This window comes from Anabrus simplex, chromosome 8 (assembly GCF_040414725.1).
Source record: "Anabrus simplex isolate iqAnaSimp1 chromosome 8, ASM4041472v1, whole genome shotgun sequence".
NCBI lineage: Eukaryota > Metazoa > Arthropoda > Insecta > Orthoptera > Tettigoniidae > Anabrus > Anabrus simplex.
In genome coordinates, this window is record NC_090272.1 from 120,197,101 (window position 1) to 120,218,320 (window position 21,220).

A 21,220-nucleotide genomic window follows, 5' to 3' on the forward strand; every position below is an offset into this window, starting at 1 on the left:
TCCAGAGTTATTAAACGCTTGCTACGTTGAGAGTAAGTTCAATTTTTGTCATTTAGAAAGTTAGTAACAGTTAGATTGCATGACGCATGTTATTTCAGGAGGTAACACGTGTGGTGCTGTATCACAACGTTGAATAAGAAAGGAGTCTTCCAATGTAGGTTGGAAACTGTTTCGAACAATGATTTGTATGGGAATCGAATGTGGACTTATAATGAGAAAGGCTGATGAGATTGTAAGAAATATAAGAGCATTTAATGCATGCTGATTTATGAAGTTGATTATGCCAGCCGACTGCATGCCTGATGAAGTGATAAGAATGATGTGCAGTGAGTATAATGCTGCAATTGTATTCTGAGAGAATATTGAGAATCAGAATTGACGGGATATTGATGTCAGGCCAGTGAGCCTGATGTGTGTATTAAATTATTATAGCATGCTAGTAAGAAGCACGATTGTATGTGAGCTTCCGTGCATTTGAGGAAATATGAGATCGTCTTACAGGTTCACTTATCAGCCGTGTTTACCTAGACAGCGTGAATGAGATGTTATCTCCGCAATACAATCTTGTCGAGCAACCAAGCCTCAGTGCAGTATTGAGTTCTAGCATTTCTTTTCAGCCCACAGCACAGCAGGAAATATGTGACAGTGGAACGCATTTTCTGGTGAGCAAATGCAGGAGAAGAACGCAATGTTGGCCGTTGCTTTCCACATATTTAATAAAGGATAATATAGGTTTTCTCTTACAGGATGTTGTTTTGATATGTTGTCTTGTTGTTTAATGGGGAACAGCCCGAGTGCTGAGTGAATGTTGGTGGTCAGTCTAGTTCTCACTAGATCCTTTTGGTGAACCGCGTTTCACGTCTCGTCAGTGTAGCATGCAAGATTTTCCTTTCCTAATCCGATGTAAATATTTGAGATACTTTGCTTATATTGTGTTCATTGTAAATATAGCGTAGGGAAATGCCACTAGTATTTTTCATAATTCATATCATGTCCCACTGCGTCTTAATTTTCTTTTTATGTTAACTTTTGCAACGATTCTCCGGAATTTAAATCCATATCAATGTGATACTTAACATCGTGCTACTCCATGCGAATCAGATGCGTATAAATATACGCATATGTATACTACTATGAACATGAATTTTGGACAATCATGAGACGTCACTTGAAGTTCACAAATATTTAAAGTTGTATTTGAAGTTTCCTTTTGCATTTAATTATCTGAGTAATTAACGTTTTAATGTCAATTTCTTTTCAATTATATTTTTGAGATAATGCTATCATTTTTATTATTTGATTTCATTTATGTTAGGATGATTCGGGGTTATTTTATGAATAAACTCATCTTATCTCATATTATTGTTTCTCATTCGAGTTATACCTCCATTTCCTGTCATCTACTTATGATTAAGTGAGAAACTTAAACTTTTAGACTGGCCCATCGACAACCAACCCACCTCTCTGCCCAAACTTGAGTTAGTCGGATGTTTAAACAGGAATGGAGGCATCGTCCAAAGGGTTAGTACCCCTGGGTACGGTACAGTACGGAATACTAGTGGCCTAACAGCCGCTTTGCGGCCCCAACCTGGGGCTTACATCCCCAGAGCCCCTTTGCTCAGTCACAGTCCAAACCAATCCACTAGTTCGTAAGTTCAGAAGTGGCACCGCTGCACCTAACAATGTACCTACTAGTTCATAAGGTCAAGCGCTGGCGGCCCTGTGCACCGCATGATTCTATTCTGCCCTCTTTGATCAGGACCATCACGAGAAGTCAGCGAGAAAGAAACAAATGACAGTGCAATCGCGCCTAGATGTCTGCACTGAAAAATTGCCGCATTATCTGAACTTTTGTCGAAATTGCTTGATTTACTTTTTTGTTTTAAACTTGAAACAATTCCAGTGTTGGCACTTCTTTAAACTAGCATGACTTTGACACTGGGCATTAAAACAATACTAAATCATTCTACGCCAGAGTGTTTATTGCACGTATTTAATAATTATCGGAACAAAAACAATAAAACAAGTGTATTGTTTTCCGCTGAATAAAGTCATATGTCGCTCTTCCCTTTTTGTAGCCTACGATTTATTTTGTCTCTCTACAAACTTTGTATATACGATTATAACTATTTGGCTAGAAGAAGAAAAATAGAATTTTTTTAACATTACATTTAACTTTAATAACACAGCGTAAATGAAGAGCGGTAAAGCAGTAGGAGTGGATGAGGTAACTACGGAAATGATAAAAGCAGCAGGACCAATAGGGCTACAGTGGCTGTATAGATTATTTAGAATAATCTGGAGGAAGAAAGAGATCACAGAAGAGTGGGGAAAGGGTTTAATTATCCTGATATTTAAAAAAATGTGATAAAAAGGAATGCAATAACTACAGAGGGATTGCCCTTATTGCTTATGTAGCTAAGATATTTGAGAGAGTATTGGAAGGAAGACTGAGGAGGAAGCTAGAAAGAGAAATGGAAGAAAAGCAGTATGGTTTTAGGAAAGACAGTTCAACGTTTGACCTGATCTTCACATTAAGACATATAATTTAATTTACCCGTAATTTTGTGTGGCTATTTCTAGCCGAGTGCAGCCCTTGTAAGGCAGACGCTCCGATTAGGGTGGGCGGCATCTGCCTTGTGTAGGTAACTGCGTGTTATTGTGATGGAGGATAGTGTTATGTGTGGTGTGTGTGTTGCAGGGATGTTGGGGACAGCACAAACACCCAGCCCCCGGGCCATTGGAATTAACCAATGAAGGTTAAAATCCCCGAACCGGCCGGGAATCGATCCTGGGACCTTCTGAACCAAAGGCCAGTACGCTGACCATTCAGCCAACGAGTCAGACATTAAGACATATGATAGAGAAAAGATGGAGTTTGGAAAAGATGTAGTGATGACATTTATTGACATTGAGAAGGCTTATGACAGTGTGCCCAGACAGTTGCTATGGGACACATTAAGGAAAAAACAAGTTAAGAGAGTGGAAGTGCAAATGATATAAGATATGCACAAAAATTGTGTTAGTGGTGTGAAGACTAGTATGGACCAATTGTTTAAAGTTGAAACTGGTCTCCGACAGGAAAGTGTATTATCCCTCATACAAAAGATCATAGTCATGGATGAAATTCATAAGAACATTATACTCCGCATGGCCTTACTTCTAAATTGAAGTTTCGTAAAACAAATGAGCATCGCCTTCCCTCTGTTGCCAGCGCGCTACGCCTGCGAGAACAGCTAATGCAATATGACCGCGGTAAACAGCCCTTGTAAATTGTAATACAGTACTCAGAAAAACGAATGAATATGGATTGAAAACAAATTCACAAGAACTACACTTTCTAACAATGTCTGGCACTAAAAGAGAATGTATTATTAACAATAAAAGAGAATGAGGAAATAACACATCACTAGCGGCTAATGGCTGGGACAGAAAGGAGGTTATGGCCTACAAAGGGAACACTGTACTGATCTCAGAGTCACTGGAACCCTCCAAAAATATGACAAACACACTAAATATTGAAGGAAAATGCAAAAGATCGCGAACCGTACCGAATACCGTACACGCCGAGCGAGATAGATTAACCACGTGGCGAATGTATATATATATGAGAGTTGGCAACTAGGTTTCGAGATCGTGCTCTGCCGATATAAATCGATATGAATGGCAGCTTGGGATTGGTTGGATGTCTATGCTTCAGCACATAACCACCAGACAGAGCCAAAATCTGCTAAAACGTCAATTTAGAAGTAGAGCCGTACGGAGTATAAACAGAGATTGGGAAGACAGGCAACAAAATCCATGTTGTTTCTCAATGATGTAGTGATATGGGGTGAGGATGAAATGGAAGTGCAAAAACAAGTAGATATATGGAATCAAGAGATAGAAAAATTTGGGATGAAAGTATACTCCGCACGGCCTTACTTCTAAATTGAAGTTTCGCAAAACAAATGAGCATCGCCAATCCTCTGTTGCCAGCGCGCTACACCCGCGAGAACAGCTGATGCAATACGACCGCGGTAAACAGCCATATATAGTAAAATGTAATACCGTACTCAGAAAAACGAATACATATGGAATGAAAACAAATTCATAAAATCTACACTTACTAACAACATCTGACACTAATAAGAGAATATATTATTCAGAATAAAAGAGAATTAGGAAATAACACATCACTCACCGCCAATGGCTGACACAGGAAGGAGGTTATGGCCTACAAAGGGAACACTCCACTGATCTCAGAGTCACTGGAACCCTCTGACGATGAATCATTGTCACTATCACCAGGTCCCAAAGATATTATTAAACTTTCGACGGAGTTCTCCAGTACATCTTCATTTTCCCACGCCTCACGTATTAATCTTTGTGTACTGCGCACAACTTTCCTCCAGTCATCGGCACTGACGTTCACCACAGCTTCGGTTAACAGGTTTTCCACCTCGGGTACAGTAAAACGCTTATTTTTTGTTGCAACATAACCCTTAACCTGAGCCCAAATCTTCTCTATTGCATTGAAGTGGCAATGATAAGGTGGAAGTCGAATAACTTTATGTCCATGACGTCTTGCAATTTCGTCCACGACATACACAGGAAATTGTGGCTTGTTTTCTTTCACAAAACAGTTCACCTTTCTTCATGTTGTCCCGCACAGGAATGTTGTGCCTCCTTAACCACTCAGCAAGGATCGACTTCTTTGCTGCCATTGTCGGAGCTTTGTCTTGAATTACGGAATGGTAGGGGGCATTGTCCATTATTATTGTACAATTTTCAGACAGGTTATTCATCAATGTGTATTCAAACCAGTTCTGAAAATTGACACTATTCATCTCCTCGTGGTAATCGCCAGTCTTCTTAGACCTCAGAACATATAAACAGTTAGGTACAAATCCGTTTGCGGTACCGGCATGTAGCACAATAATTCTTCCCCCCCCTTTCCAATGGGCACTGCCATTGTACCTTCCACAGAATCATCTGTCCAGCCTTTTCCTACGGTATGGTTTGCATTAATCCATGTTTCATCTAACCACACAATCGAATCAAAATTTTCCTTCATAACGTCCCTTAAAAACCGGCAGCGCCACATCACAATATCACTTCTCTCCATTAACACTCGGCGACCGTTTAATTTCTTGTAACGGAATCCCAGTTCCTTTACCACAACATTCAGTGAAGTCTTGCTGCCTTTAAATAGTTCGCTTTCCTTCAGAGACTCACGTAGCTTCGCAAGAGTAGGGTGTTCTTTTCTGCGGTAGTAGTCATAAATATGACGACGAATGGCATCTTTCTCGAAACTGTCCAAGTTCGTCACTGGTTTGGCCCGATTCCTTTTCTTACCCGGTGTTTCAAACTTAGAGGATCCAGGAGATTGTTCCTCATCGTGGTATTTCTCCTTTCCAATTGCCACTACTGTGTATTTACTCACTTTGGTAGCGTCGGCAGTTCTCTGTACAGCTTGTGCTAAAGGAAGCAATGTAGCGCCGTTCTCCTTTTCTTTCTCAAAGTACTCGCGCACATTGGACACAATTTCATGAGCCTGGCTTCTCAAGGGCGTGCCTTGTCCCACACGTCTCGATTTCTTGCCACTTGTCTTTCCCGAACTACACTGAGACATGGTAAACACGACGAACTAAGTACACTGATACACGGACGTAAATAAAACTACAGCTATTTAATAATTAAACCTATACTGTACTTATGCTATGCTAAATAAACTACGCTATACTGTACTATCCTCGAGAGATAAAACTTATATGATAAAACACTAATTACTGGAGGAAAATGCAAAAGATCGCGAACCGTACCGAATACCATACACGTTGAACGAGATAGGTTAACCACGTGGTGAATATAAATATCAGACTTGGCAACTAGGTTTCGAGATCGTGCTCTGCCGATATAAATCGATATAAATGGCAGGTTGGGATTGGTTGGATGTCTATGCTTCGGTGCACAACCACCAGACAAAGCCAAAATCGGCCTAAACGTCAATTTAGAAGTAGAGCCGTTCGGAGTATAAGCACAGAGAAAAGTAAAACAATAGTGATGACAAGGGGAAGGAAGGAAGGAAGAGGAAGGAATGAAGAGGAAAGATAAAACTGAATGGTAAAATTCTGGAAGTGGTTAGAAGTTTCAAGTACTGGGGAAGTGTGATTACAGAAGATGGAAAGATTACCGAGGAAATTGGAAAAAGAATACAAGAAGCAAACAGCTTCTACCAGAGTGTAAGGGGTATTCTGTGGAACCAAGATGTCCCAAAGAAATGTAAGAAAGTATATTATTCAACCTATTATGAACCCATACTTATGCAGCTGGATCGTGGTGTACAACAAAACGAGAGGACAGTAGAATACAGGCAGCGGAGATGAAATTCCTACGAGGTATCGAGGGCAAGGCCAGAAAGGATAGAATTAGAAATGAAGAGATAAGGAAAAGGACAGGAATCTTGAAACTTCAAGACAGGATAGAAACAAAGCTAAAGTTGTATGGGCATATGATGAGAATGGGAGAAGAGAGGGTGCCAAGAAAAGCTTTTTCAGAGAAGTTAAAAGGAAAGAGACTACGAGGAAGACCCCGAAAGAGGTGGACAGATTCGGTGTGGGAGTGCATAGAGAAGAGGGGAGGAAAACCAGAAGATGTACTTAAAAAAGGAGAAGAGTGGTGGAGAGTCAGGGAGCGATGGAGGTCGTTGATTCACAACATGATCCACGAAGTTGGAAACGGGAAATGAAGATGATAACAGCGTAATCGCAAAAAACGACAAAAGGGAACAAAAATGGCACTGCAGTTTATTTTTTGGAACATGCGTGAAATATTCCCAGGCCAATGATTTCTTACTGGTAGCCATCAATATGCACTAAAAGTACTGTATTGCCTTTACGCCAGTCAAATGATTAAGCTTAAGCTTAAATAAAATGACTGATTTTTCTTCGTGGGTTGAGTGTGATGCTGCAAATCTTATTTTAGCTTGTTTGTGTATTATTCCCCGCAAATAGAAGGCCAAACTTCTGTTCATGATGTAGCCTGTTGTTCTTAGTGTGCCGTGTAACCATGACGTAGAAAGCATGCACTGCTTGTGCAATACCAACTACAACCTATCAATCCTTAATGGAGAATCCAATATGGCAGAAACATTGGGCCACTGTCTGCTGTGAGATGCAGCTGGGCATTAATTCCTAATAATATTTATAACACCAATAACGTTCATTATCTTCATAAAGAAGACTTAGTATATGAAATATAAATCATGTTTCCATAGTTAGAAAACAAGAAATGGTTTAAAATAATATACCAAATCGAAACAAGTCTTCAACCAACTTACATAACCCTACACCAGTACATTTGACAGTGAGAAAGTGTAAGTAATTAATATTTGTTGGTAAAAAAACAATAACACATTACAAGAAAAACACAAATCATCCATAAGAGTGAAATGACATATCGTACTCAGTAAATAAGATATTCAGCAAGCAAGACTACTTTCAATATGTACCTGACTCGCTTACATAACCCTACAACACATACACTTGAAAATGACAAAGTTTAACAAAAATTCGGTGGTAAAACACAACAACACACATGCAACACATTACAAGAAAAATACCCATAGCACCGACATGGCTGACCGTACTTAGTAAATATAAAATTCAGCAACCTAGACTACTTTACGTATGCATATGACTCACTAACATAACCCTACAGCCAGTAGACTTGGAAAAGACAAAATTAAACCAACATTCGTAGGCAAATCACCTCAATACATAATATATTACAAGAAAAACATAAATTACACAGAACAATGAAACAACATCCTCGATAAATACACATTCACTAGCCTAGCCCTACTTGAAATATACAATTAAAGGTGTACTTATAAGAAAATCATAATTATTGATAAAAACATTTGGTAACACCTTAATGCACTTTTTAATCGTCATTTTCAACTTCACACTACACTGAGACTCGTCATCAAGATTACATACACTGCTCTCAATTAACTGAAATCCTAACACTACAGTATCTCTCTTTGATTCTGTAACTTAAGAAATTCTGGTTTGTAACTGTAATTAACATCTGGAAAAGTCTGAAAACGTTATAACACAAGGACATGACCATCAATGATGGACACTTCAAACCACCTCTCTTCACTAGGTTAAAATACATCATCATTTCTCTGTCACTATCCACAAGCAATTCATTTTCAGCTTGCAACATTTTAACGCAGACATCACACTTTTTACATAATATTTCAATCACTTGCAAAATGGTGTGGCTGGCAATGCAGACCAAAATCTGCACTGTTTCAAAGGGAACTGTGATGTGAACTACCGTACTTCAATAATTCCATCACAGCTATTGTTACAGACATTATGAGCAAAGTCTTTCAAAGAAAATTCACCAAGTTTTGCAGACCTCATCTTCAATACACCTAATATTTTGAGCTTTCTTTCGGACTCCGGAATTTGTTCCACAGAAACATTATAAGTACAACCACTCAATCTCCTGTAGACACCAAATATTCCCTCTAACCTGTCTGTCTGTACCAGTGGTACTTATTGAAAATATATTTACACAGTGCTATCACTAAGGTAAGTATGTGTGTGTGTGTGTCAAAGCTGTGTATGTTTCACTTGATTCTGTTTATGACATGTGCCATAAGTTTATGTATGTTTTTAAACATGTAAGGAATGAAAGTTTCATGTCATCAGGACCAGTAATTTGACTAACATCTTCATTTCTGGTATATGTACCTTTCTGTACATTACAGACTGACCACCACTTTTGAATTAATTTTGGAAACAGGATTGTGCCATCAGAAACATCCACACCTTGACTTTTAACCAATTCTAAACCAGCAATATTCTTAGGATGAAAGACATTGCTGCTAAGATACAGTATTCTGTCTCCATTGTTGTTGGATACAGAGCCTTCCTAGATAAATTCGGAGCCGGTTTTAGCAACAATCCCTTCTCTGAATGAAACAACTCTTTGGCCTCGGTAGTTGTACATTTACAGACCTCTGGTTATCCGTATGTGCCGCCTATCTCCAGAGAGATAGGTGGTGTGAAAAGTACCGATACGGTGCACTTAATTGCGCTCCTCACTCGGTTTGTAATGATTGTATTAAGTTATGGTTTTAAAATTTTGAAAAGGTAAATAATTATTACTTGTGTGGGGGTTGATTTATGGGTAAAAAATTAAATTTGCAATTTGGTATGTGTGACAAGGGCAGTGGCCTCGCAGTTATGTTGGCTGACAAAGCAATTTAGTGTACATCACTATGTGGTAGTCCTGGGTGGTCACCGATCCGGGTACCGACCACGCCCAATGTTGCTTTGGTATGGCAACGGGACTGTGCCAGTGGTATTCACATATTTATAATTTATGAATTGAAATTTATGTGAGTGTGCAGATGTTTAAAATTTAGAAAAGCAGCATTCATGTAATTTGGCAGCTTGTAGTGCTCCGCCTCGGCTGTACCCGAGGTTCCACTGCTTCACGTTTCGGTGGGAAGTGAGAACTTTTGGTATTTTTCATGGCAGGATGGTTTTACTTGGTGTGGGTTGGGGTAGGGTTTAATGTAGGATGAGTTGTTTGCTTGGCATGGTGGGTAATAGGGGCGTGTTTTGCAACAAGAGTAACTTGAGGAGTAATATGTGCAGGAGGTTGGATGTATCTTGGCTGGGCTGGTGGGTGTGCGAGTTGGTGAGAGGACTGGGATTCAAGGGCGGTGGAATCTGGAGACTTAATAGAGGGGGAGGTTTTGTGTGCCTGTTTAGTTGTTGTGCACACCTGCAGTGAGCTCTAATTGCCTTTTTAAGAAAAGGGCAACCAGGGAATGAGGCGGTGTGACTGTCTTGGCAGTTCGAGCACCTCGCCTGGTCCCTTGGTACCTTAAAATCAGTCACTGCCACATCTGTTGCAGCGAGTGGGTTCTGAGCAAACTGCTGCAGAATGATTTAATTTAAGGCATTGTGTGATGAGTGTGCGTCTGGTAGGTGTGCGGGTTTGAGTTGCTGGTGTGGGAGTGTTGTTTGTTGGTGGTTCCTGTGACTTAGGAGCAGGTTCTTTACGCCTGCTCTTGGTCTGTGTGTACTTGGCCTGCGTTTCCGGTCTCGAGACTAGTAAGGTCTCGGTCACGGATTCGGTTGATGTTTGAGGAGAAAGGGGAGAAGGGAGTGTAGTGTCTGTGTCTGGTGGTAATGTAATGTCTGTGTTGTTAGTGCTATTTGGTGTCTGTTGTTTTCAAAAGTCTGTGAATACTATTTGACTCTGTACCAACATCAACACTGACAATTCACTTAAAACAGCAAATGTCTTATTGTTTGGTATAATGAGAGAATGTCGCAGCCCATATCAGTAGCTCTGGAGAGTATCTTATTTGATTAGTTATAAAGAGCTCTAACTGTTCCAGGACAAATTTTATTTTACTACTTCTCCCTGCAATTAATTCACAATCTAACTCAAGTCCATTTTTTCATAAGGTTCATCAAAAGAACAAGTTTAACAGTGAGATCAATATTATCATCAGAATAAGTGTCCGGCTCCATGGACTTTGGTCACAGGGGTCCCGGGTTCGATTCTCGGCAGAGTAGGAATTTTAACCGTAATTGGTTAATTTCTCTGGCATGGGGGCTGGGTTTGTTTTGTCTTCATCATCATTTCATCCTCATCAAGACGCGCAAGTCGCCTACGGGAGTCAACTCTAAAAAGACCTGCATCTGGTGAGCCGAACTTGTCCTTGTACACTCCCGGCACTAAAAGCCATACGTTATTTTATTTCATCAGAATAACTTGTGAGATGCCTTACCAAAGTGTCAAACTTTGTCCATCTGTCACATTTCAGGTCTTCACAAGCATCAGCTTACAATTTAAACCTAAAATGTTCTGTAGGCAAACACACATTTTTTGTAAAACACTTTCTGCAAATGAACTTGAAACTTTAAAACTCACTGATGGAACGTTATTAAATGACTCATCATCCACCTTCACAAACAACACATAATATTCCTTCATTATTACAGTGAATGGTTTAACTCATTCCTTATGAACTTCACAGATGAATGAAGTAAATCTCTAATTTTGTCACTTTCACACCATTTACTGATTGACAACACTATATATCAACAACATATCACTAACATAAAATAAGACATACAAATAATTGAAATAATAAATAAAGGCCCTCTTCTTTCCACAACAGAAAATTGCTTCATCCATCTCGACCAATACTTCAATCCCAATTTCAATTTAGATGACATTTCAAGAAAACCAAATATATATTCTTTTTGACTTTCTCATTTTCATTTAAATTTTTTTTTTTCAATTTTCCACCTTTACATAGTTCCTATCCATGTCTCTTGCCCCAATTACCTCAACCACCTGACCCAACTTAGTTCCACTCCCCTTATCTCCTTTCTTTTATCTCTCTTTCAAATCTGCTATCTTCTGTTTTCCCTTCCTTTTTCTTACTCATTTCCAAATATTATCCCTCACTGCATGTCATAAAATCTTCATTCTTTACAATATGAAATTTTATATTATATTTTCTCATGCCTTTTTACTCCCATCCACCTCATAAATTGATTTTTTACTTTCTATAAATGTCTCTATCTCTGCACTGAACTGGGAATTATTCTCAAAGATGGTTCAGAATGATTTGACCTTCAGATTGACCACTTTGCTGCCTTAAGAACTCTTTGAGCATTCATTTAATGATACCTTCATTCTTCTGTGATACTCAATTCTTCCAATACTGCACTTATTTCTCTTCTCACTGGTGCTTGACTTCAACTTTTCTGCGTAAAAACAATAACAACCAGATATTTGTTTCTTAATCTATAAAACATTTGACTACAAGATCCAACATCGATATAATTATTTATCTCCACATCAAGATTTATAAGACCTTTCAATACCCAGTGCATCTTTCTTATGTGATATTGAACTTTTGTCTTGTGAAAAAGTTTGTTTTCTACATCTTTTATTTGCTAGTGAATTTTTTACCTTGTATCTTTTGAAAAATTGAAGACGTTTGAATACCCAGTGCATCTTTCTTATATGATATTGAACTTTTGTCATGTGAAAAATGTTTATGTTTTCTATGTACTCTTGTTATTTGCCAGTGAATTTTATCCTTGCACCTTTTGAATGACAGGCTAAAGATGATATAGATGTTGATTTCCATAGGGAATCTGAAATATTTATCCCGAATGAGTAAATTTATAATACCAATATACATGGTCCTTTATTGGACATTATAAATTTTCCAGCTAACTCATTCCTGGTTGCCAGCATTTTGCCCCCATGTGCTAGGTTGGGCTCATCAGTTTGTACCTAGCACACCTACCAAGACGCATGGCTAGTGCAAACCGTGGAGGCCACTGTGTAGGCTACTTGGAGCCACCGGCAGTGCCAATGCACTATGAGAGACTTTGTCTCATTACCAAAAATTGATCCCTGCTTGGCCATTAGATGATACAGATGCTGATTCCCATAGGGAGTCTGAAATATTTGTCCCAAATGAGTAAATTTATAATACTAATATAAATGGTCCTTTATTGGACATTATAAATTTTCCAGTTAACTCATTCCTGGTTGCCAGCATTTCGTCCCTGTGTGCTAGGCTGGGCTCATCACTTGGTACCTAGCACACCTACCAAGATGCATGGCTAGTGCAAACCATGGAAGCCACTGCGCAGGCTACTTGGAGCCACCGGCAGTGCCAATGCACTATGAGAGACTTTGTCTCATTACCAAGAATTGATGCCTGCTTGGCCATTAGATGATACAGATGTTGATTCCCGTAGGGATTCTGAAATATTTGTCCCAAGGCTGATGATGACCCTGACTAGAGGTCGAAACTGGTCCCAATTGTGATTGACTTATAATGCAACCTTGCATTAATAAGTTTTCTTGTATTGAATAGGTGGAACCACAATATATTTTTAATTTAATTGTAATCTCATTTCAATACGGACCAAATGAAATTCCTATCATTCAAGGAAGAAAGAGTACGGAAGGAACTTGTAATTCACCTTTCCACCCCTAGTCCACATAGAATGAACAGCATTCTCTATCAGGAAAAAAGTACGGAAAAGACTTATAATTCACTTTTCCACCACTAGCCTACAAAGAATGCGCTGTCCGTCCACACGGCAAGAAAAAATTTGTGATTCACCTTTTCACCACTAGCCCTCATCAAATGCGCCACTATCGTCTCCAGCCCCTACCCTAATCTAGCCAGACCAATGTTCTTGTCCAGACCCTACCATAACCAGTCCAGACCAATGTTCTTGTCAAGGCCCTACCTTAACCAGTCCACAATGGTCTTGTCAGGCCCTACCCTAACCAGTCCACACCAATGGTGTTTCCACAGGAAACTACAGGCCTAAGGCCACTTTGCGGATCTAACCTGGAGGCTTATGCCCCCAAACCACCTTTGCTTGTCCCCATATAACTAGTCTTGTCGAAACCCTACCCTAACCTACTCAGGCCAATGGTCTTGTGCAGCCCCTACCCTAAGCAGTCCAGACCAATGGTCTTGTCCAGACCCTACCCTAAGCAGTCCAGACCACTGGTCTTGTTCAGGCTTTATGGCTCTAACATGGGGCTTAGTTCCTAAGTAAACAGGTTTGCAGCCATGTGCACTGCCTGACTACATCCTCCGTGAGAAGTAAACAAAGGATAATCATTCCAGATGCACAAGTATATGCTGAAAGTTTGGTAACAAGGGAACAACTATTGATCAGTGCCACAGTAGTCGTGATTACAATAGCCGTTAGCCTACTAATGTGTGTGTAAATGCCATTGTAGTGTTAATTATTTACTGTTGTAGTGCAACAACCAGATATCTATTCAGCCAGGGTCATCGGATTATTATTATTATTATTATTATTATTATTATTATTATTATTATTATTATTATTATTATTATTATTATTCATCTAAAAATATTGTGGTGCTGATCAGTGAAAACTGGACCGATTGGGAAGGAGAAAGAGATGACAGCATACCCCTGCCAGAGTAAAATGTCACAAATTGCCACTGCATCACGGAGAACACCTCTGACCCGGTCTGCATCACAAGAAGTTACCCTGTCGACAACAATTGCGAGGTATCCATGAAGGTGTAGTTATTAGCAAATTATACAGGGTTATTCAGCTAAGATGTTCACCTGATACTGTATAGTATCATGTCTTTAAGTACAGGCCATGAAAGCATTAATGACAACTCGTTAACCGTTTAAGATACCGGTATTGACATTCTATTTTCACTTTCGTTAATGGTATTCAGGAGATGTAAATAAGTCTTCATGCTTTGAAATTTGTGCAAGACGAGAGAAATTTGGGCGTAACTGGAGTGTTTATCACAGAGACATGATAGAAATGGTAGGAGGGGGAGTATTCATTCTGGTGAAAGAATAATTTGTAAGCTATAAAAAAATTTAAAGATGACAAACATGAAATTCTAGGTGTAAGGCTCATCTCTAAAGATAATAGGCAACTTGATGTTTTAGGAGTGTATAGACCTGAAAAAGGGTGATGCAGACATTGATTCATAATTATTTGATTAGATAATCAGCTATGTGGGAAACAATATGGAAAGGAACGTGATTGTAGCAGGCGATATCAATTTACCAAATGTCAATTGGGAAGGTAATGCGAATGACAGGAAGCATGACCAACAAATGGCAAATTGTAGGTTAATCTGGGAAGGACAGCTGATTCAGAAAGTGATTGAACCAACTAGAGGGAAGAATATTATAGACATGGTGCTGGTAAAACCAGATGAGCTCTATAGAGAAACTGAAGTCACCATCATTATCATTTTACAGTTCCAGTTTCCTGAGTACTGTTGGCGAGCCTCTTCCATTCTGTCTTATTGAGATACGTTCTGTTGTTAACGACATCCTCCAGTATCCTTCCCCGATCTGCAATGTCCATCTTTACGATGTCCATCCAGTGGGTTCTTGGTCTTCCCACAATCTGTTTTCCTGTCACTTGTCTCTCCAAGTCATCACATGCTGCCCTTGTTGGCTCCTTCCTCATTACATGCCAAAACCACCTCAGCCTGGACATGCTGACCCAATCTAAAAATTATGTCTCAATCCCAGCTTTCTTCCTAACCATATCATTCCTTAACTTGTCCAGTTTGGGTTTTTTGAATTGTGGACCTAAGGAAATTCACCTCAGATGCCTGCAGGTCAGGTACATACTGCTACCGTATGCGACAGTAGACGGTACTATCTGCAACTGTCTAGCCGAGGGTTGGGCGGCTGTTACCAAACCTGACAAACTGTCAAGTCGAAACTCATAGAAACGGAACTATAGATGACAGATCTTTCTGGTCTAAGTTCGAAGGTGAAATATAATCACATGTTTTAAGCATTTGAAATAGCATGGGTGTACAATGCCGTAGTAGTACTTATTGAATCTTTTTACTCGGTAAAATTGCTGCAGCTGTCAGGTCATGTTACTTTATTCATACATCATCTTTAAAGGAAGAGATTTTCCCTTTCGGAAGCACTGGATATGCTACTGACTGAAGATCTTGATGGTTATATTTATGTGGAGTTCTCTGAGTTTTATAATCTAGAAATATAGCCATCCATTCAGTCACTCTTTTGTCTAGTCCAATTGCACTCACTTTTGCCAGTAGTCTTCCATGATCTACGCTGTCAAATGCCTTGGATAGGTCAATCGCAACACAGTTCATTTGACCTCCTGAAACTAGGTTATCTGCTATATCTTGCTGGAATCCTACAAGTTGAGCTTCAGTGGAATAACCTTTCCTAAACCCGGACTGCCTTCTATCAAACTAATTATTAATTTTGCAAACATGTCTGATATAGTCAGAAAGAATGCTTTCCCACAGCTTACATGCAATGCATGTCAAACTGACTAGCCTGTAATTTTAACAGTTAACTGGAAGTCAGACATTGGTGCCAAATTGTTACGAGTACAAACAGCTGATTCCCAACACACAACATGAACAGAAATGTATATAAAACATTTAAGCTCTTTAGGAATTTTCAGTCGTGAAATTACCAGCGTTTCGCCCCAGTGTAGCAGTGGGCTCATCAGTTGGATGATGTTTTTAACATTTGCAATCGATGAAATTAAATTTTGGTTTCCTTCCAAGAACGTTATTTTTTGATTTTTTGGGAAAAGTATATACTCGATTATAAGTCCAGAATCAATTATTCTTTGTAGCAAATGCATAACTCACATAAGATAAACAATAACACACAACATATTTAGGATAAGGCTATAAGATTTTGAAAAATCAATGCTCGAACAGATAAAATGTGAGAAAATGAAATGAAATTTCTACTCACCATCTTGAAGAGCTTGCGTTGCTGATAGATTCAATTTCTCCTAAGGAAGGAAAAAATCCTACAAAAGGAATACACCACTCATTTCTGAGTCACTATCGGCATTGCCAGCATCTGTTGAGGTTTCACTCTCCTGGCTATTTCAGCCACCACGTAAACTGGGTAACTAAGCCTTTTTGTTTCACAAGGTGCACGAGTTCCCCCCCTGCCCTTCCTTATGTTATCATGAACCGAAATATTGTGCTCCTTCAACTGCTCAATCAACTCATTATTTCTAGCTGCCAGTGTTGGTGCTTTATCAAGAATGACCGAGTGAACTGACAAAGACCATGGAAAGAAATGAGCACAATACAATACACAGTTGATAGCAAGTGGTTACAGAAAACAACAGATCGACAACAATGGTAACCAGAACTAGAGTCTAACATGCTCTATCGAAGCGATCGGCTGCCTATGATTGGCTGTTTATTAATTTACTTAGCCTCCACCAAAAGGTAGCGCTCAAATGTCAAGTCAAAACTCATAAGAACTGAACTATAAGGTTAAGTATTGCATGAACTATATCAACAAATTTCCGTTCTAAGTGATTCATGTGCTGCGGGTCAGTATTTCTCCCAACAACGGTATATAATGAAGTGTACACAATATTACTGTAAACATAATCTAATGAAACTACTTCATTTATAAGTTTGATATCCTATTTGCGTGAAGTCGGCAGCCATTTCATATGAATTTGAAAATTAACAACAGTCCACCAATCCTTGTGTTACAATAATAGATTTTAAAATTGAGGAGTGTCTATTCAAAAAGTGCTATTTCCACCTTAATAAAGTTGTGAGGAAAGCATAGGAAACGTAAAATAAAAGGCACAGATTTGGTACACCTTTGAAGGAATTACATCTTTCTGATCTGGACTGTTCATGGCAGTTAATATTAAACTACTGTAATGAATATGGACGAAAATAGATTTATTTCCTGGAATTGGAAATAGCACCTTTTGAACAAAAATTCCTCAATTAAATAAACGCGATTATTCAATTCTACTAACACTTCTCTGTCAGATGACACCACAGCTTTACAGATTCTTTCTTGCTGCCAAGAGTACTAAAAAAATAAAAAAATAATTAAAAAAAAGACGTGAAAATTAATCCATATGGTAACACATGGCACTAATGGGTTACTACAATTTTGGTTTCCTAAGGTTTGCTTTTAAAATTGGGATGGAGACCACAACAGCTGCTTGAGGAGCTGTACAAACTTTGCATTTGTTGCACATTGATGGATGGCTGATGGTAGCTTTTGGAACCACATACAAAATTCATCTGTAACGAGTAGTAAACTTGATACAAGCTGAGCATATTTGAATGCAGTCATTGTTGATCTCCACCTGCATATGTATTCTTTATCATGAAGCATTGCTTGGCAATTCTAGAAGCACTGGAAGTTTCTCCTCACATAGACAGCTGTATGTGGAATGCTTTTGGGTCAGATTGTCCAGGTCACTGAATATATATAATCCATGTGACAGGATTTAGAAAAAATGAAAACCTACAAACTGTTTTCCAGTCATTGACCGGGTCAGGGATGTAATGAATGAAGCTGGTATAGGCTATTGGTACGATGAGGTCGTCACTCCCAAAGTGATTTATTAATGACTGATAGATGCTATAAAATGAGAATGGAGAGTAATCGAAACAGACTTTCAACCTATTAGGTTGTGTTATGTACATTTAGTACGTGTTGAACAGATGTTAAGTACAGAACAAAAATGGCCAACCAGTCACCAGTGGGATCCGAACCCACAACCTCCCGATTTCGCGTCGGTTGCTCTACCAGTTGAGCTATGGTGGCCTAGGCCATCTTTGTTCTGTTGGAGAGGATCTAAGCTACAGGTCTGGTACTACTACCATCACACTGTAGAGTGCGCTTAAGTTGCCCGTTGAGGTAGTAGTACCAGATCTGTAGCTTAGATCCTTTCCAACAGAACAAAGATGGCCTAGGCCACCATGGCTCAATTGGTAGAGCAACCGACGCAAAATCGGGAGGTTGTGGGTTCGGATCCTACTGGTGTCTGGTTGGCCATTTTCGTTCTGTACTTAACATCTCTTCAACATGTACTAAATGTACGTAACACGACCTAATAGGTTGAAAGTCGGTTTCGATTACAATGCGGTCGTGAAAATTCAATATTCATTGAGAATGGAGAGTGTTGCTGGAATGAAAGATGACAGGGAAAACCGGAGTACCCAGAGAAAAACCTGTCCTGCCTCTGCTTTGTCCAGCACAAATCTCACATGTAGTGACCGGGATTTGAACCACGGTATCCAGCGGTGAGAGGCCGACACGCTGCCGTCTGAGCCACGGAGGCTCTCAGGATTTAGAATGGGGTCTAAATATAATAACAATTTTGGTAGTTGGTTTTACATCCCATCAACTATTATTAATGATACTTGGAAATGCTGGGATGCTCAAAAATTTTGTCCTGCAGGAGTTCTTTTATGTTCCAGCAAAACTACAAACACGAGGCTGCCACATTTGAAGAGTACAAGGTAAAAACCAGGTAAGTCACTTTTTAATCGAAATTTAGTTTGAGGTGCCATCAGATTCTTCATGGGAAGGACTATCTGTTAGACATATGAAACAGGCAAAGAAACAGGTTCTGCCTCCCAATAGAGAGCAGTGTGGTCCGCGAGTATCTCATTGTAACTCTATCTTTCAACATCCACATTCTCTCTACTGGGACGTCGGTTTTCTATGTGTACCATGAGGGTATTGGGAAGAAAGGGCCCAACGAGGTTGCCTCCTTTCTCTTTATGAACTACCTTGATGATGAAGTTGAAGAGCTTCAAGTATATTGTGACTCTGTGGATGGCAAAACAAGAATTTCATCATTTTTCGCTTCATGCACTATGTTGTTGATAATCTAATCCATGGCTTAACAAACTTGATCACATTTCCAGAACGAGGACATTCATACATGGAATCTGATAAGGACGTTGGGCTGTGGAGTATGAAACAAAGGATGGAATCTTCAAACGACTTCATAAGCATGATTGCAAACTCAAGATTAAAACCATCGCCTTTCATTGTGGTGACAGTCTGCAATGAAATGCTATTTGCTTGGAAATATTTTTTAGATCAGAAATATGTACTTAAATGTCCGTTTAAGACCCAACCCGTTAGGGAACTTGTGGCCTCATCCAACCACCATCGACTACTGCACTGGCGAGCTTCTTATAATGGCTCTTTCGAATCCAGCATCATAAAAAAAAGGCTGTCAAAGGCGTTTCAACACGGAAGAATGGAGAATTTGAGCTACCTTCTTTGGCCTATTCAGGTAAAATTGCTAATATATTTATCTAATTCTCTCCTTTTCATTTCCTGTTAAAATTAGTTGTGTGGAAAATTTGAAACAAATCTCTCAATTGCCCTCAGGTTCTCTTCGTATTTACAAAGCTAAGTACCAAGTTATACGAGCCTCACGAAATTTTGTGGTCAGCCAGCAGTGAAGTTTTTCCAGGGATTGGCACATGAATGATAAACTGTGAGTTACCATGGCTTTATTCTTCTTCTTATTATTATTATTAAATTCCATTAAAATAATAGTAATTATATGGTCTTACAGTCTTACACATAAAATTATAGGGGCTGACATGCCCGGTTTTCTTTCTGTTTCAGGTGAGTTACCTGGTTTTTCCCTGAAGAAAGTGGTGTATGAGTGAAATTTTTGGCTTTGTTTGATAATCTTGACATTCAGGGCACTAAGCACCCTTTTACTTGGTTCGCTACACCTGAGACTTCAATATTTCACTTTGGTTCAAATAATTACTTCGTTTTAGAAGCACTTATTGCGTTTTCAAATTAAAAAACTGATTCCTGGGTTTCATGAATAAAGTGACTTACCTGTTTTTTTCCCTGTACCCTTCATTTGAGTACCTTCAAACACTACCGAACTGAGCCATGATCAAACTTGCCAACTTGTGGTCAGAAAGTCAACATACCACCATCTGAGTTACACAGCCTGGCTATCTAAATAGAAGCTCTTCGACAGATTTAGAAACATGCTTTAAGATGTACTTGCCTCTTCTCACTCCATAAAAACAAATATGTCTTTGTATCTGCTCTATATAATTTCACTCAAAATAAGAAATAGATGATAATATTACTGGGTTTAGGTCTCACTAACTACTTTTATGGTTTCTGGAGACAACAAGGTGCCAGTATTATGTCCCAAAGGAGTTATTTTACATGCTGGTAAATCTATTGACATGAAGCTGTTGTATATGTGCATCTTCAAATACCTCTGGTATCGAACCCACTAACATTTTCTCATAAAGCTGGCTGGCCCTCTACCGTCCAAGTCACTCAAACCTAGTAAGAAAGAGATGCCCCGTATCTGTAAGAACATATCCACATTATGCAGCACAGTCCCAATAACACTGTTATATCTTATTCCTATGAACCCACCATCAATGGGTGGCTATGGCTAGTTTGGTATAAAACTGATGCACATGAAGATGATGATGATGATGATGATGATGACAACCTCCCTCGTCAGAGGTTACTTAGGAATTGGGCAAAACATAAATCATCTTGTACCATTTATTTATAAGAGAAATGTATGAGATATTCCATTTCCTTCAGCACTTTATTTAAAAACTGTTTATAAACATATGAAGTATCAAAAATATACAACTTTTAAGGAATTGTAACAAAATTTCCCTTGCACATCATATTATCACAATACAGTATGTGCCATTAACTTGTACAGTTTAGGCATAATGTCAAATTGAAATATCTCCAAATGATAGTTATTTGCTAATATATAATATCCGCAGATACAAAAGATAAAATCTTTGGTTTAATAAAAACTTATCAGCAGCT

The 21,220-nt window shown here is 39.0% G+C and overlaps 1 long non-coding RNA gene and 1 other non-coding gene across 2 annotated transcripts; one reads left to right on the forward strand and one right to left on the reverse strand.

The window, feature by feature from the left end:
* The first annotated feature begins 7,353 nt into the window (after positions 1 to 7,353).
* Positions 7,354 to 20,152, forward strand: LOC137501823 (uncharacterized). Its single transcript, XR_011018625.1, has 4 exons — positions 7,354 to 8,588; positions 19,297 to 19,673; positions 19,772 to 19,880; positions 20,015 to 20,152. It is a non-coding gene; the product is annotated as an uncharacterized lncRNA (long non-coding RNA).
* On the reverse strand, positions 18,115 to 18,187 carry TRNAS-CGA (transfer RNA serine (anticodon CGA)). The gene has a single exon. It is a non-coding gene; the product is annotated as a tRNA-Ser (tRNA).
* Positions 20,153 to 21,220: the final 1,068 nt, after the last annotated feature.